This window comes from Eriocheir sinensis, chromosome 35, assembly GCF_024679095.1.
Source record: "Eriocheir sinensis breed Jianghai 21 chromosome 35, ASM2467909v1, whole genome shotgun sequence".
Classification (NCBI taxonomy): Eukaryota; Metazoa; Arthropoda; class Malacostraca; order Decapoda; family Varunidae; genus Eriocheir; species Eriocheir sinensis.
The window spans coordinates 17,841,845-17,849,113 of record NC_066543.1 but is presented as its reverse complement, the minus strand read 5'-3'; positions in this window follow the sequence as shown (position 1 = coordinate 17,849,113).

The window sequence follows — 7,269 nt, the reverse complement described above, 5'->3', positions numbered from 1 at the left end:
TATTAACCTCTTCAGTACCATGACGCAGTATATGAGTCATTTCATCTCTCGAACCATATCCTATCCTAGAGGCGCTGCTCGTGGGTCATGACTATTTTACTTTCTCTGTAAAAAAACCAAAACCAGGATATGGAGTGTTGGTTGTTTGCTTGTTGCTTGAAGGGGTTAACAAGGAGTACCTCACTTGTATGTACAAGTTTTTTGTTATTTTAGTTTACTATATGGGTTCTTGTCACAAAATAAATAATATTTAAAGAAATAAACTTACTTACTTAAAGAAATACTGAAATAAGGAAATATAGAGAAACTTAAAGTGTAGTAACTAAATTTGCTGGCAGCTACTGTTAGGTTCATCACCCATGCAGATACAATACAATACAAGGCAGTGCATGTAAGCATGGCAGTCCCTCTCCTATAAGCACTGCCAAAATAGTGTTGTGTATTTGATGTCACCAATACTAGGCATGATACAAATAATGCACTGGTTAAACTAGAGAAGTAAAATGATATGTATGTGGGACAAGGAAAAGAGATGGCGGCAACACAATGTCTGTGAAACCTCCAAAATACTCTGTGCTGATACTGGGAAATCTTAGTGTGAGTTAGAGTTATTACTTATTAAAAAATGGGTCATTAAACAGAGATTGTATGTGTAATATATTGTATACTGAGACATCGTATAGAGAAGACCTGTGTATACGTTCATCGTCTTTTTGCCAAGTTTTACTATATAAAGCTTTGTCATAAACATGCCATTAAGTTTATACGTGTTGGCTATGGAAAGTGTTGAGTTTGAGAAGAATGTTGTCATATCCATCCAGTATTGTTATTGTAAAATGAGTATGCCATTGTGCGTATTTTTAACAGCCATAAAATGTTTTACGTTTCATTAGATTACTATGCATACAAAGAGCTGGCCCTGCCTCCACTCCTTTGAGGGGTTGTAAAAAGATATACAAATAGGAATAAGAGTCCAGTCAGTGTAGACCATAGTTGACTTTTAAAGATATTATTGTGAGATGGAATAGCCTTAGATTATATTCATATTGAAGACTTGTTAGTTTCTGGAGGTGCTACCTTGTTTCATACTTGAATGTGGTATAGAAAGATATTTACTTTTTCACCTAATGTCAATTATAAGAATAATCTAGCAAAATTAGTGCCCCAAAGTTCATTTTCTAACTATTGTAAAACCCATTCCTACTTAGTAATACAACTGAGAGATTGTGGCTGCTTGTGGATCATGACTCAGCTGTTGCTCTTCAGTGTCAGGAATACAGTTTTTCAAAATGGGTCACACAAATTGTACACAAGGTTTCTTGGGGGTATACAGTGCTCCCTCATTATTGGCAGATTTTTTAAAGACTGTTTTGATTATAGATGGGTATTATCTGATGTTAAAAAAACCCATTGTATTTACTGCCTCCTAGCTTGTTTCCGCGCCACCCACCAGGCGTTACTGGCCGCACGCGGCATGTTCCTGCCATCCTGACAAGCTAGCATCAGTCCACATGTGTCTGTCATTCTGACAACATTCACTATGGCTGTTATTAGGGGTTGGCTTTTAGGGTCTTAACCCCAAATCTTTTTATGTAGCTCTGAATATTTTCAGGAATGAATTTGCAGTATTTTAGACTGGATTGTTCTGTTCGTTGCCCTCAAATGGCAGGAAATACTCTTTAGAGACATTTTAAGTAAAAAAGAAGAAAATTTGGGGGAGCATGTCCCTAAACCCACCTGGAAATTGTCATCACTTTTGGTTCTGTTGAACTGGACTAAGACTTAAATATCCTGAATGTTTAGTAATGGTCTTGAGGTACATTAGTTGGTGGTGTGTGCACTACTGCAGCATATTTGGTGACTTGAAAGACTTACTACAGTAGAAACTGTTCAGGAATTTAACTGGGAATAATGTCAGTTGCAATCAAAGATCCTTATTGGGTGGCACTTGTCTGCTTCTCCTATTCACGTATTAGCTGTAGCATTGTAAAAGCACTTGTTAGAGCAGAACAGAATGGGAGGAGGCTCTAGAGGCAGCAAGGCTGGATGGATTGTTGACTCTGGGTACATTGAGCCTGTGATGCATTAATGATAGGATATCTGTGATGGTAATTCCACTTAAACTAACTTGATATTAATCAGCTCAGGCTAATTATTTCTCATAGGAAGTCTTCCTGCTGTAACTTTTTGTTAGTGGACCAACTGCTTTCTTATTAGCTGTTGATATTTTGATGCAATAGCCACAATTGAGGAAAAAAATGTGAATGCTAAACCCAGTTTTGTGTTCCAAATGGCAATAGAGTACATGGAAGACCCTTGACATTTGTGGAGGTTAGGGGACAGAGATGCCCGTGTTAAGTTAAAAAATCCATAAATGTTTGTTGCCTCGCTTGAATAGGTCTGTGGCCACAAAATTGGACACTACACTAATAATGTATTCACTTGTTAGTTCCTAAGTATAGATTTTGAGAAAGGGGTTGTGCAGTATTTAAAATTACTCTTCTATCATGAATATATGAACAGTGAAGCAACACAAAATTGGGTCTGCCATTACAGAAGTAGATGCAAAATTGAATTTTGCTTCTCAGTTTACCATTTGTGGGTTTACAAATACACTTTGTAAGTTACATATAGTTGTCAAACAGCACTAAGTAATGAACATGAAACATATAAGACATAAATGAAGATGCCGACAGTTCTGTTGTCAAGCTTGTGAGACATGCTTTCACTTCAATCCCTGGAGTGGTAGTAAAACTAAAGACCGCCTGTCTGGATGTAAAAAAATATTTAATTATTTTAGATTTTTAATAGAAAATTTTAACAATGATTAAGCCAGGGTACTCCTTTTTGATACACCTGTGCCTCACTTGCTGTTCCCTCACTCACTTTAATCAGTCCCAGTCAAGATTTCCAATGTAACTTCTTGACACACCCAGTAGCTATCACTGTCACTGCTGCATGCATTCTTGCCTCCTTTTCAGTAGTGCTGCAAAACAAGTATAGATTTCCTCTAATATTGTGAGAGATATCCCAGTTTCTCAGTCATGCCTCAGTATACCTCATGTTATGCCATCTTACCTGGGACAGTGCTCTCACCTCTACTTGATATCTCCTTATTCACATGAACTTATTTTACCTGCTTCCATCTCATATATGCTGCAATTAACTAAGAAAAAAAGCTAAAAGTATCCTCTCTATATCCCTTTTATTTCCTCATCATATAACAGGCAAGCCACCACTCCCTCTTCCCCCTCCTAATACCCGTCCTGCCCCAGACCATTCCATTGACATTCCTGTTACTGATGGATGGCCAGTGACATCACCTATACCTTAAGTCTATGCTCTATTCACCATACACAAGGCAGCAGAGGATTGACCCCTGTCCTGACACCTGTCAGTCTTGATAGGTATCGCTTTCTTACTAGCAGCTACCCACATAGCCTTATCCTTGTTGGTCAGTACTATACATGTAGGTGATGAGGTGAACTTTTCCTTATGAATACTCACGATTGTGAAAAAAAATGTTGAAACTCCTCTAAAGGGTCTGATTTTAATGTTGACCCAGCTAAGTGGCTGGCACCCTAGCAGTCTTGCACACCACACAGGTGAAAGGCAGTGGAATGCTGTGGCATTTTAATACAGTTGTTGCAGGACTGATGCCTCTCAGTCAAATATATAAGATGTATTATAATATTTAAATATATTATGTGTACATAGATGCATTGATTAAATATACTCAGATTTTATTTTATTGTAAGTTGCTTGTCTTAGTGCAATGGCTGTGTACTTTGCTATCCCTGAACTGTTAATCCTTACCGGTAATGACACAACAAAAATATTGCCAAAAATTAATGTTACAGGTATTTTATGGAAATAAATATCTTAATGATATGAAGGTGAAATGATTGAATTTTATTATAGCCCCCTCGTTTTACAGTGGTGCCACCAAGGAAGGGGTGAGGGAGAGGAGCTAGGTTCTTCACACAAATGTCTCCCCAAGACCCAAAATTCTAAAAAAAAAGAGTATAATTAGGCATATACTGTGATATACGTAAATGTATTCAGTTTTTGAAGAGACCCTTGCAAAGTCTTCTTTTAGTATTCACCTTTGTGACAACTTCTGTAACTTTAGAATTGTAAATAAGAATGAGAAATGCAACAGTAACACAATCTTGGGACGTTTTCCTTGTTTTTTTTTCTACACTACGTTTTGGAATCTTTGTAAAGGTAGCGATCGAGACCTGTGTCTTGCTGTATGATACTGTGGATCGAAACGATACCGCCGACGGCCGGCAAGGCAGGAGGAAGCGCTAGAGGGGCGGAGTTGGAGACGTTGCGATGTTCCTTTGGAGTACCGATGAGCACAAGACAAACGAATATATCAGAGGGATGGGCGTACGTGTATACAAAGGTTCGGAGAGATGCGAGACGGTTCAGCTACATACAAAGGAGATTTTCAGAGTGAGGTGGCGGAGTTGAAGCAGCATTCAAAAGTTTCTCTCACCCTATTTATCCTAAATTGCAAAGGAATTGCATAAAAATTCAATTGATTAACAATTTGTATGTTCTTGGAAGGCAGTCTCGCAAATTGTGCCGTGCAAAGCTGTTTATCATTTCCTTAGTTATATACACTGTACACTATACGTACAGTGCGAGTAGTACGGTGCGCAACTATACGTACTATGGTTTGGTCAATATTTTTGTTTTTAATTTTTAATTTTTTTTTTCCTTTATTCGAATTTCGGATCTTTCAGTCACAGTGAAAACCGGGGACATTTCCGGGGACAGCAGTAGCCAGGGACAGGTCACTGAAAACGGGGACTGTCCCCGGAAACCACGGGGACGTCTGATCACCCTAGCCTTAAGTGGCCTTCACACATATACGAATTTGAACGCGGCAGCTGCCCGACTGCCATTCCGGCAGCATTCGGGATCATATTCGTAGTACATCTAGCCGTCGTTGGGGAAATCCGTGCACCACGACTGTTGGACGGTAAGTCGACAAGGAGCACGAAAAATTATCGCTGCGCTTATTTTTCGGGCAGCCATCTGCGTGGTCGGCGACCTTGTCAAAGACCGGGCAGCAGTGTTTCAGGCACCGTACAGGACTCGGAGTGATCCTCCAGGTAACGTGTAGTAGTCTTGCACCTACTGCGATATGTTGGGCAGTAATCGGGCATGAAAATAAGAATTTTGACCGTTATAACAGCTGCCCGACAGCTGCACAGCAGCCGTGGGATAGCTTCCCGGCGAATCCTTCATGCTAAATGTGTGGTCCTCGACTTTGACTCAACGCGCCAGTATTTTGGAATATTTTCAAGGTGGCTGCCTGCCACCCTATGCTCCTGCGCCCCTGTGTGCAACGTTACTTGTGTGTGTGTGTGTGTGTGTGTGTGTGTGTCCATCACTAGTATAACCTCCAACTCATGTCTTGATTGAATTAATAACGGAATGTCCTTCAGACACTCAGAAAGACATTCCGTTATTCATTTTCTGCAAACACTGGGGGAGTCACGAATATAAAGCAGACACTAGGGTATTGACACTAGGGGAATCACTGCGGAGATCACGGATAGTGGGGGAATCACTGGTGGTCAATGAGTACGGGCGAGCACGTGTACGAATACAATCGAAATGCAATTAATATGAGCACTGTTGAATTTATAGAAAATTTAGGTTGTACTTACATGGAACTGGTGGATTCATGCTCTTGCCTTTCTCGGTGATAGTCAAGATCTTCATCTACTTACACACATTGTAATAATATCAAGATGTATGACCGGTGAAGCCGCAAATTAACCGCCTTGAGAAGTGAGCTAATCCATGAAGCACTCCCTCAAATTATAATACTCCCGCTAGACACGTCATTTGGCAACACTGACTGATTGCGGCTATCGTCCTGCGAAAATGATAGGGATTAAGAAGTAACCACCCACAAGTACAGCGACTACAAGGTTCCCGAGACTGCAGCAGTTTATGAATTAGTGACGCAAGTAAGGTGAGAGGAGACGAACGGGGCCTTATAGTGATGGATGGGCTGCAGTTGAGGAGTGTGATAAAGGAGTAACCTTAAGAAGTAGCCTAGTGTTGTTTAGATCTATGTGTTTCTGGCTTATAAGGATGTGTATTGCGGTGTATGGGGGTGTAGGTGGGTGTAAGGGGAATTGACGATATGTGTAAGTGGGTGTAGGTGGGTTGTATATAAGTGTGTTCTTCAAGCCTGTAAATGTGTTATTTTCATGGTTATAGCGAGGAACGATCGAGCATGTGATAAATTTTGAGCAGTGTGTAGGCATGATGCTAGGTGGGGGTGGTGTTGTCAGGAGGGGGAAATGCCCATGAGGGGATGAGTTCTGGAAGGAAAGTGTCGGAAGGGAAATTAAATGTTCGGTGGGTAGAATATCCTTGGGGGGGGTATCCTGAGGGGTGGGGGTGGGGGGGGTTGCTGACTGACTGCATGATTGCAGGATTGGTTCGCTTCGGACAATTTCCTTATTCCCAAGCTGTGGCCTTTCTTTACCCGTTTTCTTTTTAGCGGTAAAATAATCAGACCAAATACTAAGAAACACGGCACTCAAGCTGCGTTCCTGTGAAGGTAAAAGAAAGAGAAAAGAAGCAGAAAAATGAAAAAAAATATATGTCCCTTGACTGCTACTATAACCCCCCCCCCTCCTACACACACACACACACACACACATACACAAACATACCACCACACTCAAGGATTCACGAGCGAAGGCTTCTTGATAACTACCACGAGGACTGGCGTGTCTCTCCCCTCCCTCCCCTCCCTTTCACGAGCCTGTGGTCCTTCCTCGGATGGACGTACTCGCTTTACCCTTACGGGCTCCATATAGCCCGTGTCACCACCTTTCCGGTGGCGACAAACATTTTTTTGAATAATGCCCGTGGCGCCCATATAATATGTAAAATCATATCAGAATGTTTAGTCACACCGCCACATATTGTAACTCGTAATTTTATAGTCTCCTAGCATAACCTATAAAAAAAAATAGTACTACAGCCACCATCCGCCACCACGCTAGGTATTATTTGTTCTTTGCTCCTATAAGAATACTTTAAATCCCTTCCAATCCCCATCTAAGCCTAACAGAGACAACCTAGAGTGCCTTCACTTCCTCTTCATCTTTTCCTGAAGGCGGTGCGTGATCTGGGCGTATTGATCCTGGCAGAGCAATGTTTAGGTGGCATGTGAGAAACACACGCTATGCCTGGCTTCCTGCTCCTCCTTCCTATAACCCCTTCTCC